Here is a 23,789-nt window from a genome sequence, read left to right on the forward strand (position 1 = left end):
ATTCTGTGTCTCCCTCTCTGTGCCCCTCCCCTGCTCATGTTCTGTCTCTCTCTCTCTCAAAAATAAATAAACATTAAAATTTTTTTTTTTTTTTTTTAGCGTTTATTTATTTTTGAGACAGAGAGAGACAAAGCATGAACGGGGGAGGGTCAGAGAGAGGGAGACACAGAATCTGAAACAGGCTCCAGGCTCTGAGCTGTCAGCACAGAGCCCGACGCGGGGCTCGAACTCACGGACCGCGAGATCATGACCTGGGCCAAAGTCGGCCACTTAACCGACTGAGCCACCCAGGCGCCCCTAAAAAAAAAAAAAATTTTAATAAATAAATAAATAATCTCTACACCCAATGTGGGGCTCGAACTCACAACCCTGAGATCAAGAGTCACATGCTCTGCTGATGGAGTCAGCCAGGTGCCCCGTGTGTTTCCTTCCTTAATCCTCATGCCAACCCCATGAGATGGATATTAGCATCCCATTTGGCTGAGACACTGAAGCACCACAACCACCAAGTGGCAAAGCTGGGACTTGAACCTCAAGTCCTATCCCCAGCAGGAGGTAGTGTTTCATGAACACTCGTTGTGGGCCACACGCCTTATAGACAGCATTCCCCTTACCCATCCCAGCCACCCTTGCTGGAACATATCAGAGGCCACCTCTATGCTACACTGTCTCTCCCCTGCACTTCTGAACGTGGCATCGGTCTTTACTCGGGGAAAACTTTCAACACAGGGCAGGCCCTCAGCACCGGGGTGGGGTGGGGCTCGGGGTGAAGGTGGGGCAGCTGCTGTATGAATGAGTCATCCTGGAAATGGCTCCTCCAGCCCCCTTCCAACCTTCAGATGACCGCAGCCGTGGCCAACATCTTAACTGCAATCTCATGACAGACCCCAAGCTAGAACCACCAAGGTGAGCAGCTTCCAGACCCCTGACTCCTACGCACTACATGTTGGAGGTTATCAGTAGGTAACTGATACACACATCATTCAGGGTCCAGCCCCTCCTGGCTGTGTGACTGTGGGAACTTTACCACTCTGAGCGTATGGTTTCTCTGGTTCAGACCTTTCTGCTGAACTCCGGATCAAACAAATCAGCAATCCCCATTAAGGCCCCTCAGGCATGGGCACTTAGCATGTCTCACGTATCTCTTTTTTTTTTTTTTTTTTTTCAACGTTTATTTATTTTGGGGACAGAGAGAGACAGAGCATGAATGGGTGAGGAGCAGAGAGAGAGGGAGACACAGAATCGGAAACAGGCTCCAGGCTCTGAGCCATCAGCCCAGAGCCTGACGCGGGGCTCGAACTCACGGACCACGAGATCGTGACCTGGCTGAAGTCGGACGCTTAACCGACTGCGCCACCCAGGCGCCCCTTCTCACGTATCTCTTAAACCCGCTTCCCACCATGGCTCAGGCCCTCATCAACTCTCCCTTCAATTACTGAAACAGCCCCCTCACTGATTCTCCTGCCTTGTACAAGGCTGCGAATAACAAAATCCCAAAATCCCATATAAAAAACTTATAAAACTCAACACCCCCAAAATGAAAAATCCAACTAAAAAGGGCAGAAGACATGAATAAACATTTTTCCAAAGAAGAAATCCAGATGGCCAATAGACACATGAAAAGATGCTCAACATCACTCATGGTCAGGGGAATGCAAATCGAAACCACAATGAGATGCTACCTCACACCTGTCAGAATGGCTAAAATCAACAATACAAGAAAAAACACGTGTTGGCAAGGATTCAGAGAAAGGGGAACCTTCTTGCGTTGTTGGTGGGAATGCAAACTGGTGTAGCCACTCTGGAAGACAGTATGGAGGTTCCTCAAAAAGTGAAAAATAGAACTACCCTGCAATCCAACAGTCACACTACTAGGTGTTTACCCACAGGATACAAAAGTACTAATTCAAAGGGATACGTGCACCCCTATGTTTATAGCAGCAGTCTATATAATAGCCTTTTTTTTTTTTTTTTTTAATTTCATTTGAGAGAGAGAGCAAGTAGGGGAGAGAAATTGAGGGAGAAAGAGAATCTCAGGCAGGCTCCACGCTCAGCCCGGAGCCCGACACAGGGCTCAAGTCCCACAACCCTGGGATCATGACCTGAGCCGAAATCAGGAGTTGGACACTCAACTGACTGAGCTACCCAGGCGCCCCCCTACAATAGCCAAATTAATGAAACAGTTCCAGTGTCTGTCGATTAATGAATGGATAAAGAATATGTGGTGTCAGGGCACCGGGGTGACTCAGTTGGTTGAGCATCTGACTCCTTTTTTTTTTTTTAATGTTTATTTATCTTTGAGAGAGAGAGAGCAAGCAGGGGAGGGGCAGAGAGAGAGGGGGACAGAGGATCCGAAGCGGGCTCTGCACTGACAGCAGGGAGTCTGATGCGGGGCTCGAACTCATGAACTGCAAGGTGATGACCCGAGCCAAAGTCAGATGCTCAAGGGACTGAGCCACCCAGGTGCCCCAAGCATCCTACTCTTGATTTTGGCTCAGGTCATGATCCCAGGGTCACGGGATCGAGCCTCACATCAGGCTCTGCATTGAGCATGGAGCCTGCTTGAAATTCTCTCTCTCCCTCTGCCTTTCCCCCCGCCACCACCCGCTGCTCGTGCGTTCTCTCTCTCTAAAATAAAAAATAATAAAATGTTAAGAATTAAAAAGAAAAGATGTAGTGGTTATATATACAATGGAACATTACCCGGTCATGAAAAAGAATGAAATCTTGCCATTTGCAACAACACGGATGGAGTAGAGAGTATTGCGCTAAGTAAAATAAGTCTGTCAGAGAAAGACAAATACCGTAAGATTTCACTCGTGTGGAATTTAAGAAACAAAACAAACGAGCAACAGGGGAAAAAAGAGAGAGAGAAAGAGAGAGACAAACCAAGAAACAGACTCTTAACTATAGGGAACAAACTGATGGTTGCCAGAGGGGAGGTGGGGGGGGCAGGATGGGTTACACAGGTGATAGGGGTTAAGGAGTGCACCTGTCCGGATGAGCACTGGGTGATGTATGGAAGTGTTGAATCACTATCTTGTACTCCTGAAACTAATATTACACGGTCTGCTAACTGGACTTTAAATTTTTCAAAAGAAATCCCCAAATACCAGCGGATTACACTTGACAGAAGTGTATTTCCCTCTCACATTCCAGAAGTCCAGGAGCGCCTGGGTGGCTCAGTCGGTTAAGCACCCGACGTCGGCTCAGGTCATGATCTCATGAACTTATGGTTCGTGAGCTCGAGCCCCGCTTCGGGCGCTGTGCTGACAGCTCAGAGCCTGGAGCCTGCTTCAGAATCTGTGACTCCCTCTCTCTCTGCCCTTCCCCTCCTCACTCTCTGTCTCTCAAAAAATAAATAAATGTTAAAAAAGAAAAAAAAAAAAAAAAGAAGTCCAGAGGCAGGCATGCAGTCCAGGGTTAGCATGACATACCACCGAACAAGGAACCCAGGCTCTATCTGGTTGATCTGCAGTGTGTAGTTTTCATTCCCAAAGTTGCCTCATGGTCTAAAGTAGGTGCTTGTGCTCCAGCCATCATGTCCACATTCCAGCCATTAGAAAGGAGTAACTGGAGAAAAATAAAACACCCCTTCCCTTTAAAAACATTTTGCTTATTTTCCACTGACCACATCTAGCAAGGGAGGCAAGGAAACAGTCTATTTTGTGGGTCAATTATGTGCCCAGCTAAAAATACAAAAAATGTTGTACTCAGGAAGAATGGCATGTAGGACAACCAGCAGTCTTTGCAGCACCCTCCACGCTGCTGCCCAGTAGAGGGTTTTATTGTTACTCTTCGCTTTTGTTCTTCATTATAAAAATAATATAGTCTAGGAAGGGGAGGCCCAGAGAAGGGTCACAGAGAGTTGGTGGCTGTGTCAGAAGTAGACTCCCCAACCACAGTCCCTCTCCACTCTGGCCTCAGTTTTCTCAGCAGGTAATATTTTATAATTGGGGCAATGCAACACATAAACATACAACAAAAGAGCATTCTAGTTTTGACCTAAGTTACAAAAGAAAAATTGAAAGGAAATCTTTATAGTTACAGCTTTTAAAATAACAAAGAACGGCGGCCCCGTGTTTTAAGGAGGCAAACTCTTTCCTGGCTCAGTTCTTGGAATCAGGAAAAATTATCACACCTTCTTTGCACCTCAGGCTCTCTGCCTTGAACCTAGAAAAGAGCCTGTGTTCTTCCTTGTAAATATAAAACTTTTATTGTTAGGTGATAGTAATGGGAAACAAAAATGGAATATGTTTGAGCTGCTTCATTTCTAAATGGTGACATAACATGAAAGAAATGTACCTGAATTTAAGATTTATTCTTTAAGTTACCCACAGAATGTTAACAGTGTTAGGACTGATACAAGGGACTTTTCCTATGGGGTTACCTATTTCTGGACCATTTGAACCTTACAAGAAGCATGGATTCCACATATACATGAAAAAAAAAAAGACTTAAAATCAAATATAGCCTATGGGGCACCTGGGTGACTCAGTCGGTTGAGTGTCTGACTTTTGATCTTGGCTCAGGTCGTGATCTCACGGTTCATGCGATCAAACCCCACATGGGGATCTGCACTGACAGTGTGGAGTCTGCTTGAGATTTTCTTTCTCCTTCTCTCTCTGCTCCTCCTGCGTTCTTCTTGTCTGTCTTAAAAATAAATAAATAAACGATTTCAAAATGCTGAGTCAGGGAGAGCTATTTAAAAAAAAATCAAATATAGCCTCTACTCTCTCTAAATAAAATAATAGGTGCTTATTATAGAAAATACAGAAATATATAAAAAGAAAATTTTAATTACCCACAATATCACCCTTCAGAGAGAGTCTCACTGTTAATAGGTGTGATGCCTTCAATCTTCTAACTTAGAATCATTCTGGATATAGTTTTTTCCAATATTTGTTACGAGAATTTTCAAGCAGATAGCAAAGCTATAAGAATTGCTCAGTGATCGCTTATTCTCACCCCCTAGATTCTCCCATTAACATTGTACTAGGGGCCCCTGGGTGGCTGAGTCAGTTGAGCGTCTGGCTTCCGCTCAGGTCATGATCTCACAGCTTGTGAGTTTAAGCCCTGCATCAGGCTCTGTGCTGACAGCTCAGAGCCTGGAGCCTGCTTCGGATTCTGTGTCTCCCTCCCTCTCTGCCCCTCCCCTGCTCACACTCTGTCTCTCAAAGATAAATAAACGTTAAAAAAAAACTTTTTTTAATGAACAACATTGTGCTATAGTTGTTTTATTGCATAGTTATCCAGCTGGATATAGATGGCTTTTAAAATTATCATGCGGTAATACTGACTTCTTTTGGTGTGCATTTCCACAATATTTACATGTATAGATATATGTAATCATCACAATAAGGATTCAGAACAGTTCCATGATCCCCAAATAATTCCATCATCCCCCTTGTAGGCATGCTTTCCCCCACCCCTAAGCCCTGGGAACCACTGATCTGTTCTCATCACCATTGTCCTAGAATGTCACATAAATTGAACCATACAGCATGTATCCTTTGAGACTGGGTTCTTGCAATCGCATTATGTGCAGCAAGAGTTTGTTCCATAGGAGCACTTAAATATATAAAGCAAATCTTTATGGACATAAAGGAGTAATTGACAGTAATACCATAATAGTAGGGGACTTTAACACTCCACTTACATCAATGGATAGATCATCCAGACAGAAAATCAATAAGAAAATATTGGCCTTCAATGACATATTAGACCAGATGAACTTGATAGATTTATACAGAACTTCCAACCAGAAGCAGCAGAATATACATTCTTCTCAAGTGTACATGGAACATTCTCCAGGATGTATTAGGCCACAAACAAGTCTCAATAAAATTCAAGAAGACTGAAATTATATCAAGCATCTTTTCCAAGCACACGAGTACAAAACTAGAAATCAATTACAAGGAGAAAACTGGAAAAAACACAAATACATTAAGAATAAACAACATGCCGGAGCGCCTGGGTGGCTCAGTGGGTTGAGTGTCCGACTTAGGCTCAGGTCATGATCTCACCATTCCCGAGTTCAAGCCCCATGTCTGGCTCTGTGCTGACAGCTCAGAGCTTAGAGCCTGTTTCGGATTCTATGTCTCCCTCTCTGTCTCTGCCCCTTCCTCACTCGTGCTCTGTCTCTCTCAAAAATAAATAAGCAATGGGGCGCCTGGGTGGCGCAGTCGGTTAAGCGTCCGACTTCAGCCAGGTCACGATCTCGCGGTCCGTGAGTTCGAGCCCCGCGTCAGGCTCTGGGCTGATGGCTCGGAGCCTGGAGCCTGTTTCCGATTCTGTGTCTCCCTCTGTCTCTGCCCCTCCCCCGTTCATGCTCTGTCTCTCTCTGTCCCAAAAATAAATAAAAACGTTGAAAAAAAATTTTTTTTAAATAAATAAGCATTAAAAAAATTTTTAAGAATAAACAACATGCTACTAAACAACCAATGGGTCAAAAAAAGAAGTCAAAGAAGTTTAAAAAATATCTGGAGACAAATGAAAATGGAAACACAACTTTCCAAAATCTATGGGATGCAACAAAAGCAGTTTCAAGAGGGGAGTTCATAGCAATACAAGACTACCTCAAAAAATAAAATTCTAACTTTACACCTAAAGGAACTAGAAAAAGAACAAACAAAGCCCAAAGTTAGCAGAAGAAAGGAAATAATAAAGACCAAAGCAGAAATAAATGGAGACAAAAAACAAAACAAAAACAACACACACACAACAGAAAAGATAATGAAACTAAAAGACAGTTTTTTGAAAGCATATACAAAAATCAACAAACTTCTAACGAGACTCATTAAGAAAAAAAAGAGAGGAGGGGCACCTGGCTGGCTCAGTTGGTGGAGCATGCAACTCGATCTCAGAGTTATGAGTTCAGGCCCCATGTTGGATGCAGAAATTACCTAAGAATAAAATCTATTAAGGGGCACCTGGGTGGCTCAGTTGGTTAAGTGGCCAATGGCATTTTTCATATAACTAGAACAAAGGATCCTAAAATTTGAATGGAATCACAAAAGACTCCTAATAGCCAAAGCTATTTCTCAAATATTTAGAAAGAAAAACAAGGCTGGAGGTATCAAACTATACTACAAAGCTATACTAATCAAAACATTATGGCACTGCCATGAAAACAGACACATAGATCAATGGAATAGAATAGAAAGCCCAGAAACAAACCTACACATACATGGTCAATTAATCTATGACAAAGGAGGCAAGAATGTACAATGCGGAAAAGAGAGTCTCTTCTACAAATGATGTTGGAAAAGCTGGACAGCCACATACAAAAGAAACTTAACCACTGTCTTACACCATACACAAAAATAAACTCAAAATGGATTAAAGTTGAATGTAAGACCTGAAACTGTAAAAATCCTAGAAGAGAACATAGGCAGTAAGCAATTTGGCATTGGTCTTAACAATATTTTTTTGGACCAGTATCCCCAGGCAAGGACAACTAACATTAAAATAAACAAATGGTGGGGCGCCTGGGTGGCTCAGTCGGTTAAGCATCCGACTTCGGCTCAGGTCACGATCTCACGGTCCGTGAGTTCGAGCCCCGCGTCGGGCTCTGGGCTGATGGCTCAGAGCCTGGAGCCTGCTTCCGATTCTGTGTCTCCCTCTCTCTCTGTCCCTCCCCCGTTCATGCTCTGTCTCTCTCTGTCTCAAAAATAAATAAAATGTTAAAAAGAAAAAAAAATAAAAATAAATAAATAAATAAATAAATAAATAAAAATAAAAAAATAAAATAAACAAATGGGATTATATCAAACTAAAAAAGCTTTTTCAAAGTGAAGGAAATCATCCACAGAATGGAAAGGCAACCTACTGAAAGGGAGAGGACATTTGCAAATCATACATCCAATAAGGGCTTAATATTCAAAATATATTAAGAGCTTACACAGCTTAGTATTAAAAAAAATAAATAACCTAATTAAAAATTGAGCAGAGGACTTGAATAGACATTTTTCTAAAGAAGACATCCAGATGGCCAACAGGCACATGAAAAAATGCTCAACATAACTAATCCTCAGGGAAATGCAAATCAAAACCAAATTGAGATATCACCTCACACCTGTCAGATTGGCTGTTATCAAAAAGACAAAAAGTTATAAGTGCTGGTGAGGATGTGAAGAAAAGGGAACCCTCGTGCACTGTCAGTAGGAAGGTAAATTGGTGCTGCCACTGTGGAAAACAGTATGGAGGTACCTCAAAAAATTAAAATGAGGGGCACCCGGCTGGCTCAGTCCTCTTAATCTCGGGGTTATGAGTTTAAGCCCCATGCTGGGTGTAGAGATTGCTTAAAAATAAAATCTTTAAAAAAAAATGAAAACACCGGGAGCCTGGGTGGCTCGGTCGGTCAAGCATCTGACCTAGGCTCAGGTCATGATCTCACGGTCTGTGAGTTGGAGCCACACATCGGGCTCTGTGCTGACAGCTTAGAACCTGGAGCCTGCTTCAGATTCTGTTTGTCCCTCTCTCGTTGCACCTCTCCTATTCGCGTTCTCTCTCCCTCTCAAAAATAAATAAATATTAAAAAAATTTAAAATGGAAACACCAATTTGACGAGATACATGCACTCCTATGTTCACTGAAGCATTATTTACAATCACCAAGATGTGGAAGCCACTTAAGTGTCTATCAATACATGAATGAATAAAGAAGATGTGAGATATACATAGACATATGATACATACATATATATACATGTGATATATACATATGTGTATCTCTCTATATATCTATAGATATATATGAATATATAAAGAGATACACACACAATATATAGATAGATAGATACACACACACACACACACACACACACACACACAATGGAATTACACTCAGCCACTCTTTGAGGAAGATGCAGTCGCAGCTACAGCGGAACTTTGGAGGCCCCTCTCCTGCTCCTGACACACCACTGTTCATTCTTGGTGAGGAACAAGTGGGTCAGGCAGTGATGCCACAGCTGTGGCTTTTAAAGACACTGGGAAGGGGCGCCTGGGTGGCTCAATCGGTTGAGCATCCGACTTCAGCTCAGATCATGATCTCGCAGTCTGTAAGTTCGAGCCCTGGGTCAGGCTCTGTGCTGACAGCTCAGAGCCTGGAGCCTGTTTCAGATTCTGTGTCTCCCTCTCTCTCTGCCCCTCCCCCGCTCATGCTCTTCTCTTTCTCTCTCTGTCAAAAATAAATAAACATTAAAAAAAAAAAAAAAACAAAGACACTGGGAAGACACCTGTGGAACTAGAGGTGATGTTTCACTGAATTAGAATTATTCTAACCAGTTGCAACATAAAATCTTTAGAGAAGGTATGTGCTGACTTGATCTGAGGCACAAAGGAAAAGAATCTCAAAGTGAAAGGACTAGTTTGGATGCCTACCAAGACTCTGAGCATCACTACAAGAAAAACTCCTTGTGGTGAAGGTTCTAAGACTTGGGACTGTTTTCAGGTGAGGATCCACAAGCGACCCATTGATTTGCAGACTTTTGGAGATTGTTAAACAGATTATTTCCATCAGTATTGTGCCAGGAGTTGAGGCTGAAGTTACCATTGCAGATGCTTAAATCAACCTTTTTAATAAATTGATTATCAGTTAAAAAAAAAAAAAAGGAATAACACTCAGCCATAAAAAGTGAAATTTTGCCATTTGTGACAACACGGGTGGACCTAGAGGGTGTTACGCTAAGTGAAATAGGTCATACAGAGAAAGACAAATACTGTATGATTTCATTTATATGTGGAATCTAAAAAAAAACAAAAACAAAAACAAATCAACAAACAAAAATAGAAACAGACTCTTAGATACAGGAAGCAAATTGTTGGTTCAGAGTGGGGAGGGGGGAGGGGATAGGTAAAATAGGCAGAGAGGTTTAAAGGGTACAAACTTCCAGTTATAAAGTAAATAAGTCATGGGGATATAACGTACAGCATAGGGAATATAGTCAACGATATTGTAATAACTTTGATGGTGAGAGACAGTAACTAGACTTACCGGGGGATCATTTCATAATGTATAAAAATATCAAATCACTATGATGTACACTGTATGATGAAACTAAAAAGATATTGTATGTCAATTACACAAGGAAGGGAGGGATGGGGGAGGCAGGTAAAGAGAACGAGAGAAATTTTGTTCATTTTTACTGCTGAGTAGTATTCCATAAATGAACTGCTGTTCATTTACCCAGCCTTCCAATTTGGGTTGCTTCGGTTTGGGGGGATTCTGAACAGAGCTGCTACTGACATTCTTGTGCAGCTGTTTGTGTGGATGTAAGTTTTCATTTCTCTAAGGTAAATATCCAGGAGCGAGACTGCTGGGTCTGGGCGGTTTTAATTTGCACTTGCCCAGTGGCAAAGGATGTTGAGCATCTCTGCATGTGCTCGTTTGCCATCTGTATTTCCTCTTAGATGAAGTGTCTGTTTAACTCTTTTGCCTGTTTAAAATTAATTGGTCTTTTTCTTACTGTTGAGTTTTAAGAATTTTTTTATGTATCCTGGATAAAGGTCTTTTGTCAAATATACCAAATATGTACCTTGTAAATATTGCCTCTCAGCCTATAACTTGTCTTTTCATTCTTTTAACAGTGTCTTTCACAGACATTGTTAAGAAATTGATAAAGTCCGGGGCGCCTGGGTGGCGCAGTCGGTTAAGCGTCTGACTTCAGCCAGGTCACGATCTCGCGGTCCGTGAGTTCGAGCCCCGCGTCAGGCTCTGGGCTGATGGCCCGGAGCCTGGAGCCTGTTTCCGATTCTGTGTCTCCCTCTCTCTCTGCCCCTCCCCCGTTCATGCTCTGTCTCTCTCTGTCCCAAAAAATAAATAAACGTTGAAAAAAAAATTTTTTAAAAAGAAATTGATAAAGTCCAACTTACCAATTTTTTTCTTTCCTGGATCATGGTTTTAGTGTTATAGTTAAGAACTCTTTGACTAACCCCAGGCCATGGAGATTTTCTCCTGTGTTTTCTTCCAGACATTTTACGGTTTTATGTTTTGGATATATGATTCATCTTGAGTTAATTTTAGTATAATGTGTGAGGTTTAGGACGAGGGTTTTTTGTTTTTGTTTTTGTTTTTGTTTTTTTTGCATATAGGTATCTGGTTGCTCCAGCACTGTTCATTGGCAAGGTGTTTGCACTTTTGGCAAAGTCAGTTGGACATATTTGTGTGGGTTTATTTCTGGACTCTATTCTGTTTCGCTGATCCATTCACTGTGTCCACTCCTCTGAACCCACCACATTCTTTTTTTTTAATGTTTATTCATTTTTGAGAGAGAGAGACAGAGACAGAGTGCGAGTGGGGAAGGGGCAGAGAGAGACACAGAATCCGAGACAGGCTCCAGCATAGAGCCCGATATGGGGCTTGAACTCACGAACTGTGATGTGAGATCATGACCTGAGTCAAAGTTGGACTCTCAACCTGCTGGGCCACCCAGGCACCCCAACATTCATTTTTTTTAATGTTTATTTTTGAGAGAGAGAAAAAACGAGCAGGGGAGGGAAGGAGAGAGACGGGGACAGAGGGTCCAAAGTGGGCTCTGCACTGACAGCTGTAAGCCCAATGGCAGGGCTCAAACTCACAAACCGTGAGATCATGACCTGAGACAGTATCAGACACTCAACCAACTGAGCCACCCAGGAGCCCATGAACATTCTTGATTGCTGTTGCAAGTTTTGTCGTAGTAAGTCCCAAAATCAGATAACTCCTTCAACTTTATTCTTCTTTTTCAAAATTGTTTGAGCTATTCTAGTTTCTCTGCCTTTCCATTTAATTTTACAATCGGCTTGTCCATATCTACAAAAAGTCCTGCTGGGGTTGGATTGGAAGTATGTTAAATCTACAGATCACTTTTATGGGTTGAACTGTGTCCCTCCCCCCGCCAAAAGATATGTTGAAGTCCTAACCTGGGCCAAATACATTACCTCAGAACGTGATTTTATTTGGAAATAGGACCATTATAGCTGTGGTTAAGATGAGGCCATAGTGGAATACGGTGAGTCCTTAATTCAATGTGACGGAGGTCCCTATAGAAGAAGAGGCACAGACATACAGAGAGAACGCCATGTGCCAAGGGAGGCAGATACTAAAGTACTGTAGCTGCAAGCCAAGAACACCAAGGACTGGGGGCAAACCAGCAGAAGCTGGGAGAGGCAAGGAAGGATCCTCCCCTAGAGGCTTCAGAGAGAGCAATCAAATCCTGTTGATTTCGGATCTCTAGCCTCCAGAACTGTGAGACAATAAATTTCTGTTGTTTTAAGCTACCCAGTTTGTGCTACTTTGTTAAGGCGGCCCTAGGAAATGAACAAAATCAATATGGGGAGAAATGACAGCTCTACTCTGTTGGGTTTTCCAATCCATTAACATGGTACATTCCTGTTTGTTTGTTTGCATTTTATTTTATTTTATTTATAATTTTTTAATGCTTATTTATTATTGAGAGACAGAGAGACACAGAGCATGAGAAGGGGAGGGGCAGAGAGAGAGAGAGAGAGGGAGTCACAGATTCTGAAGCAGGCTCCAGGCTCTGAGCTGTCAGCACAGAGCCCGGAGCGGAGCTCGAACTCACAAAACACAAGATCATTACCTGAGCCGAAGTCGGATGCTTAGTCGACAGAGCCACCCAGGCGCCCCTATTTATTTGTATTTTAGAGAGAGAGAGTGAACAGGGGAAAGGGGAAGAAGAGGGAGAGGGAGAGGGAGAGGGAGGGAGAGAGGGAGAGAGGGAGAGAGAGAGAGAGAGAGAGAGAGAGAGACAGAAAGAGAGTCATAAATAGGTTCCACACTCAGCCCAGAGCCCAATGTGGGGCTCGATCCCATGGCTTTCGACCCTAGAATCATAACCTGAGCTGAAATCAAGAGTCAGACTCTCAGCCAACTGAGCCACCCAGGCGTCCCCATTCCTGTTTATTTATATCTTGGTTTCTTCCATCACCATTTCATAGTTTTCAGTATAGACACCCTGTATATGTTTTGTTAGATTTATACACAAGTCTGTCTATCTTTCCTTCTTTTTTTCTTTCTTTCCTTCTTTTCTTTCCTTCTTTCTTTTTTTCCTTCTTCCTTCCTTCCTTCCTTTCTGGAGCTGTTATAATAGAATTGTCTTTTTTTTTAATAAGTTCTTTTTTTTTTTAAGTTTATTTCTTTATTTTGAGAGAGAGAGCACACAGGGGAGGGACAGGGAAAGAGAATCCCAAGCAGGCTCCACACAGAGTCCAAGGCGGGGCTCAAACCCACAAACCATGAGATCATGACCTCAACCACCCAAGCACCTGTTTGTTTCCAAGTGTTCATTGTTAGCATATAGAAATAAGATTGATTTTTTTTGTGTGTTAATCATGTACTTTGCAGACATGATGAACTCAGTTATTACTTGTAAGAGTTCTAGAAATCTTTTTTTTTCTTTTAAGATTTCATTGGGGCACCTGGGTGGCTCAGTCGGTTGAGGGTCCAATTTCAGCTCATGGTTGGTGAGTTCTGAGCCCCGTATCAGGCTCGCTGCTGTCAGCTCAGAGCCCACCTTGGATCCTCTGTCCCCCTTTCTCTCTGCCCCTCCCCGACTCACACTTTCTCTCTCAAAATTGAATAAACATTTTTAAAAAGCAAATAATTATTTGGCGGGGCGGGGGGGGGGGTGTGCCTGGGTGGCTCAATCCAACTCGGTTTTGGCTCAGGTCATGATCTCAGTTTCATGAGTTTGAGCCCTGTGACAGCTCTGTGCTGGCAGCAAGGAGCCTGCTTGGGATTCTCTTTCGCTGCCCCTCCCCTGCTCATGTTGTCTCTCCTTCTCAAAAAAAAAAAAAAAAAAAAAGATTTTATTTATTTTTATTTTTTTAACATTAAAAAAAAATGTTTAGGGGCGCCTGGGTGGCGCAGTCGGTTAAGCGTCCGACTTCAGCCAGGTCATGATCTCGCGGTCCGTGAGTTCGAGCCCCGCGTCAGGCTCTGGGCTGATGGCTCAGAGCCTGGAGCCTGTTTCCGATTCTGTGTCTCCCTCTCTCTCTGCCCCTCCCCCGTTCATGCTCTGTCTCTCTCTGTCCCAAAAATAAATAAACGTTGAAAAAAAAAAATGTTTATTTGAGAGTATCCGCAGGTGCACTAGTAGGGCAGGGGCAGAGAGAGAGAGGAGGGGAGACAGAGAATCCCAAGCAGCCTCTGCACTGTCAGCACAGAGCTGGATGCAGGGCTCTATCTCGAAAACTGTGAGATCATGACCTGAGTCAAAATCAAGAGTCAGATGCTTAACCAACTGAGCCACCCAGGGGCCCTTTAAAGATTTTATTTTTAAGTAAACTCTACACCCAATGTGGGGTTCAAACTTACAACCCTGAGATCAAGATAAACAGGCTTTTCCCACTGAGCCAGCCAGGGGCCCAAAGCTCTAGAAATCTTTAAGCACTTTTGATGGCATTTCCTCTCTTTGAAAAAATATATTAATTGCCATAAAACATTCCATGATACTTTACTCTTTAGTTTAGCAATTCCCTCCTGCTGGATATTGACATTATTTCCTTGTATTATTATTACTATTATTATTAATGATGGAGTAAATTTGATCCTGAGACATAAATCTCTGACCTCTTTTCTTGAGGGAGGAAGGATTCCTAGAAATGGGATTAGCAGGTCAAAGGCCTGGGCCCTCCTCAAGTACTACACGTGGCTCAGCTGCTTTCCAGAAAGGTCAAACTAACTCATTCCCATCAGCTACATGTGCGAGCACTCAGTGCGCTGAAACGTTGCCAGTACTGGAAATTATCATTTTAAAGCTCTTTGCCATTTGATAGGAGAAATGCAGCATTTCCCTTGCATTTCAAAGTAATCCTTTCTAAAATGCTAACCTATCCCACCCCTGCTAAAAACCTTCCATGGCTCCCTATTACTTTCAGAATAAAGCCCATGCCTCCAGCTGTCAGGTGGGCACCCCAATATCAGGTCCCATTTACTCTCTTGTCAAATTCTGTGGCTTCGTTTTCCGACCCTGCACTACAGCATGGCTGGCTATTTCTGAAACGTACTGCAAAAGTGCCTTCCCTCCAAGACTCTGCCCATCCTGTCCACTCTGCCCAGAACTTGTCCTGTTTACCCCTCCCCAAGGTACCCAAGAGAGGCTGAGTGTCGGATCTGGAGCCAGACTGACTGTGTTCCAGCCCAGCTCTGCTGTGAGGCCTTGGGAAAGCTATTCAACTTCTCTGTGCCTCTGTCACTGCAATTGTAAAATAGCAGTAAGGATAGCCACTTCAGAGGGTTGTTGTAAGGATTAAGGAGTTAAATAAGAGATTATCAGAACTGTGTCTGGGGGCGCCTGGGTGGCTCAGTCAGTTAAGTGTTTGTGAGTTGCAGTTTGTGAGTTCAAGCCCCACATCGGGCTCTCTGCTGTCAGCATGGAGCCTGATTCGGTTCCTCTGTCCCCCTCCATATCTGCCCTTCCCCCACTCATGCTCCCATGCTCGCTCTCTCAAAAAATAAATAAACTTAAAGAAAAAGAACTGTGTCTGGCAATTGAGAAGTATTTCTTTTAAAGATTTTAAGTAATCTCTACACCCAAACTTTCAAGCCGGAGATCAAAAGCCGCATCTTCCTCAGACTGAGCCGGCCAGGCGCCCCACTTGAGAAGTATGAATATATCTTAGCTGCTACTAGTGTCATTCATAGCTGCCCCCCAGCAACCTGGCCTGTCACCCATAGAAAACAGCCCACATCGCCACCCATACTCCATTGTGTTGCTTCCTAGATGCATGAGCTTCGCGCTTCCCATTGAAATGAAGCTAACTCCACACCTGTTCAGACGCACTGATGATGTAAAGATCTAATAGGTACCTGAGTGCTTTTTAACGTTGTATATCACTCTACTGAGGGTTAGCGTCTCCTCCCACCACTACTCTAGGAAGGAAAGAGCAGGATGGTAAGAGGGCAATTGACCGGGAGGTGAGCCCTGTGCACAGTCAGGGCCCTGGCAGGAAATGGAACCCAACCTGGGGTCTTCAAGAGGCTTTGATGGAGGGGTGCTCGTGGGGTGAAGAGGACCAGTGAGGGTGTGCGTGGGACTGGGACCAGTGGCGGCAGAAAGTCACCGTGACTGCAGGCCTGAAAAGGCAAGGGGTAGATGCGCCGGGAGCTTGAAGATGGAAGGGGAGTCACGGAGGGACACAGCGACGGCCAGACCAGGGGCCACAGCAGGGCCAGGCCTGGGAAGGAGTATCCCCACTTCTCCCTCCCTCAGATCTCCTTAGAGTGGGTGCTGCCCAACAGAAAGCCAGCTGGCAAGGGGGCCCAGGCCCAGAGCCAGAGCACCGATGGATGGGGAGGGCAAGGGGTGGATGAGGGAGCTCAGGGGGATAGGATTACTGTCCACCACCACCTCCCATTTTGCAGATGAGAAGACTGAGGCCCAGAGACAGGAAGGAACTTGCCCACTGTTACAGAGCTGGTAAGGTGGAGCTGGGAGAGGAGAGCAAGGCTCAGAGGCGATGATGGTCCGAGCCCAGCCTCTGGGGACAGGCTGCAGGCCCCTTGGGTCAGCAGCACTCAGGGTGGCAGCGCCCAGACGCCCCTGCCACCCTTCTCTCCTCCCTCCCTCTCACTGGTCACTTGTCCCTGCTTCTCACTTGTCCGCCTTGGCCTCCGTGAAGGCTCTGGGCTCTCTCCTTCCTGGGTCTCTGTGTCCCTCTCCACTTTATCTCTCTGTCCTCCCAATTTCTTAGCCTTCTTGTCTCTGGCTTTCAGTCTGTCCGCATTTCTGTCAGCCTTTCTCTCCTACATGGCTGGCTTTCCGGCCACCCCGCCTAGAGCTCAGCTTCTCTGCAACTCTCCTCTGGGCTGTCCCCTGTGCCCCACAGTCTCCCATCTCTGCCGCGGGCACCCAGTCCCTGCACGCCCCGCCTCCTGTCGCCGGCCCGTCCCTCCGCCCCTGCGGCTCGGTGGCAGGGCCCGGGGGCGGGGACAGCAGGGCTGGCGCAGCGCCCGGCCTGAGTCACACGCATGAGGCAGCGTGAGTCAGGCGCGGAGGGAAGTCCCTACGGAAGGGGCTTTCGGAGCCGCAATCGAATCACAGGGAAAGAGAAAGTGTTCGGACGTTCCTTTGACACAGTGACCTTGTGTGAGCCCAGGCTGGGCACACCCCCAACACCCTACCCGCAGACGACAACACACACCCCCCCAAGCCCACCACTCCCGGGTGCGCAGTCAGGGTCCAAGAAAGTGGGCGCCTGGGGGCTACCCCCAGCCTGGGCCCGGCGGCGCTTACAGATCCCCCTCTCCCCACCTGCATCGCTCAGTAGCTGCCGGACCTCACACCCATCCCCACCCCCCAACACACACACACACACACACACACACACACACACACACACACACACACACACGGCGCAGGCACGGTGTCAGGAAGACCCCCTCCCTTGCTGGTCGACAGGCTCACCTTGTGGAGCCCCGCGGGGTGGCAGGGGATTGGCAACTTGGGGTCCTACGGGGTAAAACATCCCCTTCCTCAGGCACTCCTCCTAACCCTCTGACCTCGGCCTAGGATCAGATCGGCTGGATTCAATTAAACACATTTTTATTGAACACCTATAATAAAATCCAGTGCCAGACTCTTAAAAACCTGGGACAGGACCAAGAAGACCATGAACAAAATATGTTGATTCCTGCCCTCCCTGAGCAGATATTGGGGGGTGGAGGGGAGACAATAACTAAAAAGCCAAGGATCTAAACCAGCACTGTGCATGGAGATAGGACGGGAGGCACATATGCAACGTTAGTTTTTCTGGCAGCCATATTAAGATGGTCGAAAGAAATACATGAAATGCCCTTTAATAATATATTTCATTTAAGGCAATATGACCAAATAGTATCATGTCAACATATAATCAACATACAAAAAATCAGTATTGCTGCGGGTTGTTTTGTTCTAAGCCTTGGAAATCCACAGTACTTGGCACTTCCAGCGCATCTCAATTCGGACCCCCCACGTTTCAGGGGCTCAGTTGCCACCTGGGCCTGGTGGCAACAGTAATGGGCAGCACAGTCTAGATGTCAGATAAGGGCTATGGAATTCAAAAAAAAAAGTAGAGCAAGGTTAGGGGGTGGGGAGAGCTGGGTGGGTGAGGGGCAGGATTCAGAGAACTGAGACTTGTAGGTATTCTGAATCCAAGTCACCTGACCTTACTGAACCCCAATTTCCTCATCTACAAAATGGAGATGTGATTCCCCCCCCTCCTATCTAGGAGTAATGAGCACTCATGCTATTTTTGTCCCCACCCCTCCAGCTGTCTGTACCACTGGCCAGCGCACAGGCTCCCAATCTCTGAGTCACACCCCAACACCCCCAACACTTTGTGGCCACCAAAGGCCACCTAGCTCCCCACCCAACCTCCACTCTCTCCACCTTTTATCCGTTTCTACCCCTTCCTACAGCAAGATGCTTAATCTCTTTGGACCTCAGTTTCACTGTGGGATGGATACTCAGAGCTCTTGAGAGAAAAGTATTGTAGACTTCTGGGGACCAAGCCACCGCTTAAGCTGGACCCAGGTGCCAACCTCATGATACTGGAAAGGTCAATTCCCTCTTTGAGAACTAGAAGGATTTCTGCCCACAAAAGATATCCTGCTCACAAAAACCCCTCCCACCAAGGACAAGAAGGCCAGAAAAAGACATGCATACAACTGTGGGCAGAGCCCAGGAGCAGGGGTTGAGGACAGAGGGACCCAAGCCAAGGGGTTGCTGTGGGAAAGGTTCTAGATCACCTTTATACACCCCACCTTCAGGGCAGGTAGGCCAGCAGGCCCACAAACCCAAGGGAAGTTTCAGGATCAACTCCTCCTTGGCTCCGAGGCCCCAGCAAGGCTGGAAGTGGGGGATGGGAGCAGGCCCCGAAGTGACCCAGACAAAGGAGACAGCAGGGTCTGGGCTTGGGATGCAGACGGCCCTCACCCCTCACCCCACCCCCAAGGCCTGGGAATTGGCAGGGCACCCTGGATGGTGACCCAGAAACCTGGCTGTCAGCAGCTCCTGCCTGGCACTGTCCACACTGAGCTCCGCTGCTTCCCGTAGGAGTCCCTGGCAGCTGCCAGTGAGGCAAGCCCTTGGATTTTCTCTGCCCACCGGCTCCCTGCTCTACTCCTGGAGACCCACCCCAGACTCTCCAAGGTGGCCCAGATCCTAGTCGCTGTATTTTCCGTCATCCAGACCTCAGAGTGGGGAAAGGGGAGGGGGTGTCCAAGCTCAGGTTCACCATCTGTCCACCAGGGCCATTCGGGTATTCAAGCCCCAGAGGGCCACCGACCCCATAGCGGCTGGGTTCCTACAAAGTAAGTAAGAAGACTAAGAATGGCGCCATTCAATTCTCAGTAAGGAGTAGGCCCAGGAAGACCTACGACCCTCGGGTCTTCATGGAGTGGGAGAGAGGCCTGGCGGCTGGGTGAGCAGGGAGTAATGAGGTTTAAGCCAGCGTGATGGAGAGGTGAGCCGGGCAGGCCCGTCCGGGCCGCCATCTCCTACCCAGATTCCAAACCAGCAGGCTCGCCCTGCTCCGCCCGCCTCCCTCCTCCTCCGCCCTCCCGCCAGTGGCTACCTCCCCTCCCCCAGCCTGCTTCTCTCCCCTCCCCCCAGCTACCCACTTCCTCCGCCCCTCCCCCAGCTCCTTTGGCTCTCATTCATCCATCCATTCACCAAACTTGTGCTGAGCGCCAAGGCCCCCTTAGGCCCTGGTGCGAGGCTCGGGGGTGGGGAGAAGAACAAAACAAAGCCCCGGAGGATTCCGACAAATCCCGGGCCTGGTGTTGGCTCCTCCCCTCACCCCTAGCCCACCTCCTCCTCAACCCCGGCCCCCACCCTTCGACCTCCACCCTGTTCTCCCTTTCTCTCTCCTCTGTCCGGCCAGGCCCTGAGCCGAGCCCAGGCATCCCACGTGCTACTGGGATCAGGCAGGCAGCAGTCCTCCCGCTCGTCCCCAGTATGGAGACCCCAGAGTCACGCTCTCAGCCCTAAGAAAGGTTCACGGGGTCCTGGAGGAGACAGAGCACTGTGGGACCCAGGACACATCCCAGTTAGAGTAGCGCGCCGCTAGGGAGACAGAAGGACCCAGCGGGGACCCATGCAACCCCAGACATTGGGTAGAAGGGCGCCTCCCCACAAATTGTGGAGGACAGTCACTCTTGAAGACTTCAGGGGTCACTAGTCCCCTTCCCCAGCCCCAGCACTTAGTCTCACACAGCTTGGAAGGCAGGCAGGGAATAGAGACAAGAGAAACAAGTTAAAGACCACAAGAGATTCTCCTGAACCCTCGGGGCCTGTTCTCAAAAGGGTGTGAGGTGGGGGAGAGCAGGTGGCCAAAGGTGCAGGACTGCAGTCCCCAAGTACTAGAGCTGGCGAACAAACTAACATGAACGTCCAACCCCAGAGGGCGTGTGGCCTGGAGAGAAACCCAGCCCAGGGCCTCAAGCCGGACTCCAGAACACAGCTCAGCCCCCAGAGAGCAGGGTCACAGGCCCGCAGTCGCTGTCCTAACATTTCCTTCCGCTGGCTCACCTGGATGGGCTTTCATAGTCCACACAGCTTTAAAGTGGGTGCACTTCCAGCCATTCCTGTTTGGGGCACTGTACCCACAGAGCTCGTTGCACTGGATATTATCAGGTAGCTCCCCAGACCAAAGGGAAACTATTTTGTCCCATGCAAAGCTTAAATCTGACACTCACCCAAAGCACACTCTGGAGAGCCGCCACCACTGCCCGGCCACCAACCAACAAGCAACCCAGCCGGTCCGCCCCAGCCAAAGGGCCAAGACGGTTGTCAGGTGGCTGCCAGCTCCTGATGACTAAACCTGAAACCAAGGGAAAAAACAATTTCCCCTGATTGCTGGCAGGCTAGAAGATCAGAAGGTAGTGCCTGCTAGAAATGAGTCTGTGTGCAGATCACGTGACAGCGATGGTACAATGATTTTAACACCGTGAGACAAAAAAACAGGTGTCTTGCAAGGTGCAGGCCGGGCCACCCTGTCACTCCCATGATGATCTACTGGGTCCCTCGCCCTTTTCTCTGCCTTGAGGTTTGGGGACAGATGTCCTATCCCTAACCTAATGCCCTGTGGCTTGGTGTCTGTAATAACAGAAATCACTCTGGCTGATCATTCTTCATTCAATACTTTTTTTAGGTCTGAACACTTTGCAAGGCCCTGGGGATCCCCGTGAACACAACCATCAAATCCTCGGGCCTTCCAATAGAGAGCGCTGGACAGGAAGCAGATATGCCATTTTTACTGGTGACAGTTAAGTAGAAAAGTCAGTTATACAGTATGTTAGAAATTGAGAAGTGTTATGGGGGAAAAAGCACGGTAAAGTGGATGAATGACCGCAGGGGCAAACGTGCAGTTTTACATAGCATGGACAGTAATATTGAACAGAGACTTGAAGGCAGTGAGAGGGTAAGCCCTGAGGATATTAGGGGGAAGAGCAAGTCAGGCAGGGGCAACGGCAAGTGCAAAGGCCCTGAGGTGAGCTCTTGCCTGACAGGTCGGGGGAACATCACAGAGGCTGGTGTGACTGAAGCGGAGCAGCAGGCAGGTGATGAGGTTAGGAGCGGGGCAGATTGCAGGGCCTTGTGGGCCTTTATGAGGACTTTTTACTCTGAGATGGGAACTGTTAGAGGATTTTGAGCAGAGGTGGGACATGCCTTATGTTTTAGGTGGAAAGAGATTTAATATCAGGAATTAGGTGGTTAAAAAGCCGTTGGAGGAACTGGAGGAGCCGGCTCCAGGCTGGGCCTCCTGGAACAACACAACAGCCTCCCTCTGCTCTGATGGGGGTGGGGGGTAGGGAATGCAATCAGAAGACCTCACCTGCAGTGGAGCTGTGATCCAGGGGCAGGAGGCTACTCTGCCCCCATGCCTACCCTCTTGATCCCCATAAAGCTGATGACTGGAGGGGCGCCTGGGTGGCGCAGTCGGTTAAGCGTCCGACTTCAGCCAGGTCACGATCTCGCGGTCCGTGAGTTCGAGCCCCGCGTCGGGCTCTGGGCTGATGGCTCGGAGCCTGGAGCCTGTTTCCGATTCTGTGTCTCCCTCTCTCTCTGCCCCTCCCCCGTTCATGCTCTGTCTCTCTCTGTCCCAAAAATAAATAAATAACGTTGAAAAAAAAATTAAAAAAAAAAAAAGCTGATGACTGGACACTGTATGTGCTACAGAAAACCCCGAGTTTCCATAGCCCACACAGCAATATCTCCTTTCCTTGCATCCTCCAAATTTCACTCTTTCTTTGCTGGGACCTAACTCACATCCAGAACCGTGTGGGGAATGGTGCTGAATCCAGCCTGCCATGTCTGCCACAGCCCCGAGCCCATCTCTGGATCACATGCCCTGCTGCCTGCTTCCAGGGTTTCCTGGGATGCTCCACTCACACGCTGGGCCCTTGCCCTGTGCTCCTCAGGCCCTCATTCCAGCAGGCACCACAGTGTGTAAAAGTGTATTACCACGTACTTGTCTGCCCCCCACCCCGCCCAAAGTGCACCGCTTAAAGACAGGGAATGTAGCTACCTAGTTCAAGGCCACATCCCCAGCGCCTATCTTGATGCCTGGAGGGAATCCATCTGGCCAAGCTGGGAGAAGGCAGCAGGCCTACCTAGCCTGGGAATAGAAGCAAGCCGTTTAAACGCCAAGTTGTTTAACCTCCCTGAGCCTCAGTTTTAACACCTGTATAATGGGGACAACAGTACTTTCGACCTGGTAGAAGTGTTGAGGGATCTGAGAACACATATGCATTTAGTATGTGCTCATACACTCCTTTTCCTCAGGTTTTTCTGAGGTTGGAGAGGAGCGGGGCTGCCCTGGGTTTCAGCCTTGAAGAAGAAAGCTGACAAAGTCCATGGCGTCCTGCAGCCATGCAGCGTGGGTGGCTGGCTCAGGGCACGGGGGTGCCTGCCTCCTGGGCCTTCCAATTCGTTGGAGAGGTTTTCCCTCGAAAGTTGGAAGCAGAAGAGGCTCTCCTCCCATTCTAGGCCTGCCAGGCCTCCTGGCAGCACAGCTTGTGGTCAGCAGGGCCTGGAGACCTGATCCTGCCAGATGACCAGATGTACTAGTAGCTGGGTGACTCTCCAGGAGAGTGGTCAAACACTGTGCACCAGGGTGACCCTATATTCGACTGCCGTGGGTCAGTGCTGGTTGATATGGTCCTGGGCCAATCCCAGTTAGAATGGGCCAGGCCAGGTTTATGCCCACTGTCTGGTCATAACTACCAACGGTACCCCCTTTTACTCTGAAATGTCCTGCTTGTCTGTAACAGCTGCACACACATACCCTATGATCCCAGAATTCCTTTCCTAGGCATGTACTTAGCAAAAATTTGCACATCTCATCACCAAAACATATTCTAGAACATTCACAGCAGCACTATTTGTCATAGCCCCGAACCAGAGTCTATCCAAATGCCGTTGAACAGGACAGATGCAAACACTGTGGCACATTCATACTACATAACTGTGCAGCAAGAATGAACATTCTGCAGCCACATGCAACATGGATGAAACCCACACATAACGTTGAGCAAAGGAAATTAACCCAGGAGTACATAACCCAGGATTCCGTCCATACAACGTGCATAAATGGCGAAACTACAGGATGCTAGTGGGGACAGCGGTTACACAAGGGGAGCTGGAGGTGGCTTCTTGATCTGGGTGCTGGTGACACAATGGTGTTCCCTCTATGAAAACCCATTTGAGCTGATAACGGGATTGTGCATTTTCTGGATGTAGTTCTCATCCGTAAAACGTTTACGTTAAAAAGTATCCCGGTTTGGGCCACAGATTAAAC

At 47.2% G+C, this 23,789-nt stretch overlaps 2 long non-coding RNA genes and 1 pseudogene across 8 annotated transcripts in view; 1 reads left to right on the forward strand and 2 right to left on the reverse strand.

Annotated features, from left to right (window-relative positions):
- LOC147580892 (uncharacterized) overlaps positions 1 to 23,789 on the reverse strand; it is a 54,335-nt gene that overhangs the window by 26,676 nt on the left and 3,870 nt on the right. For 4 of the 7 annotated variants that reach the window (XR_015251170.1, XR_015251171.1, XR_015251169.1 and 1 more), the window contains 2 exons: positions 4,486 to 4,653; positions 3,438 to 3,573 (listed from right to left, as the gene is read on the reverse strand). The exons of 1 other annotated variant lie outside the window; for it this stretch is intronic. This is a non-coding gene — a long non-coding RNA (uncharacterized LOC147580892). Of the gene's footprint in view, positions 1 to 2,703; positions 2,784 to 3,437; positions 3,574 to 4,485; positions 4,654 to 23,789 lie in introns of all 7 variants that reach the window. 2 more of the 7 variants (XR_015251173.1, XR_015251175.1) reach the window with 2 other exon arrangements.
- Positions 8,867 to 9,604, forward strand: LOC112862847 (small ribosomal subunit protein uS10 pseudogene; annotated as a pseudogene).
- LOC147580894 (uncharacterized) lies at positions 17,796 to 19,504 on the reverse strand. The gene is made up of 2 exons (XR_015250791.1): positions 19,180 to 19,504; positions 17,796 to 18,035 (listed from the first exon to the last, which is right to left on the reverse strand). It is a non-coding gene; the product is annotated as an uncharacterized LOC147580894 (long non-coding RNA).

Source organism: Puma concolor, chromosome B2, assembly GCF_028749965.1.
Source record: "Puma concolor isolate L17-30 chromosome B2, mPumCon1.1.hap2, whole genome shotgun sequence".
Lineage (NCBI taxonomy): Eukaryota > Metazoa > Chordata > Mammalia > Carnivora > Felidae > Puma > Puma concolor.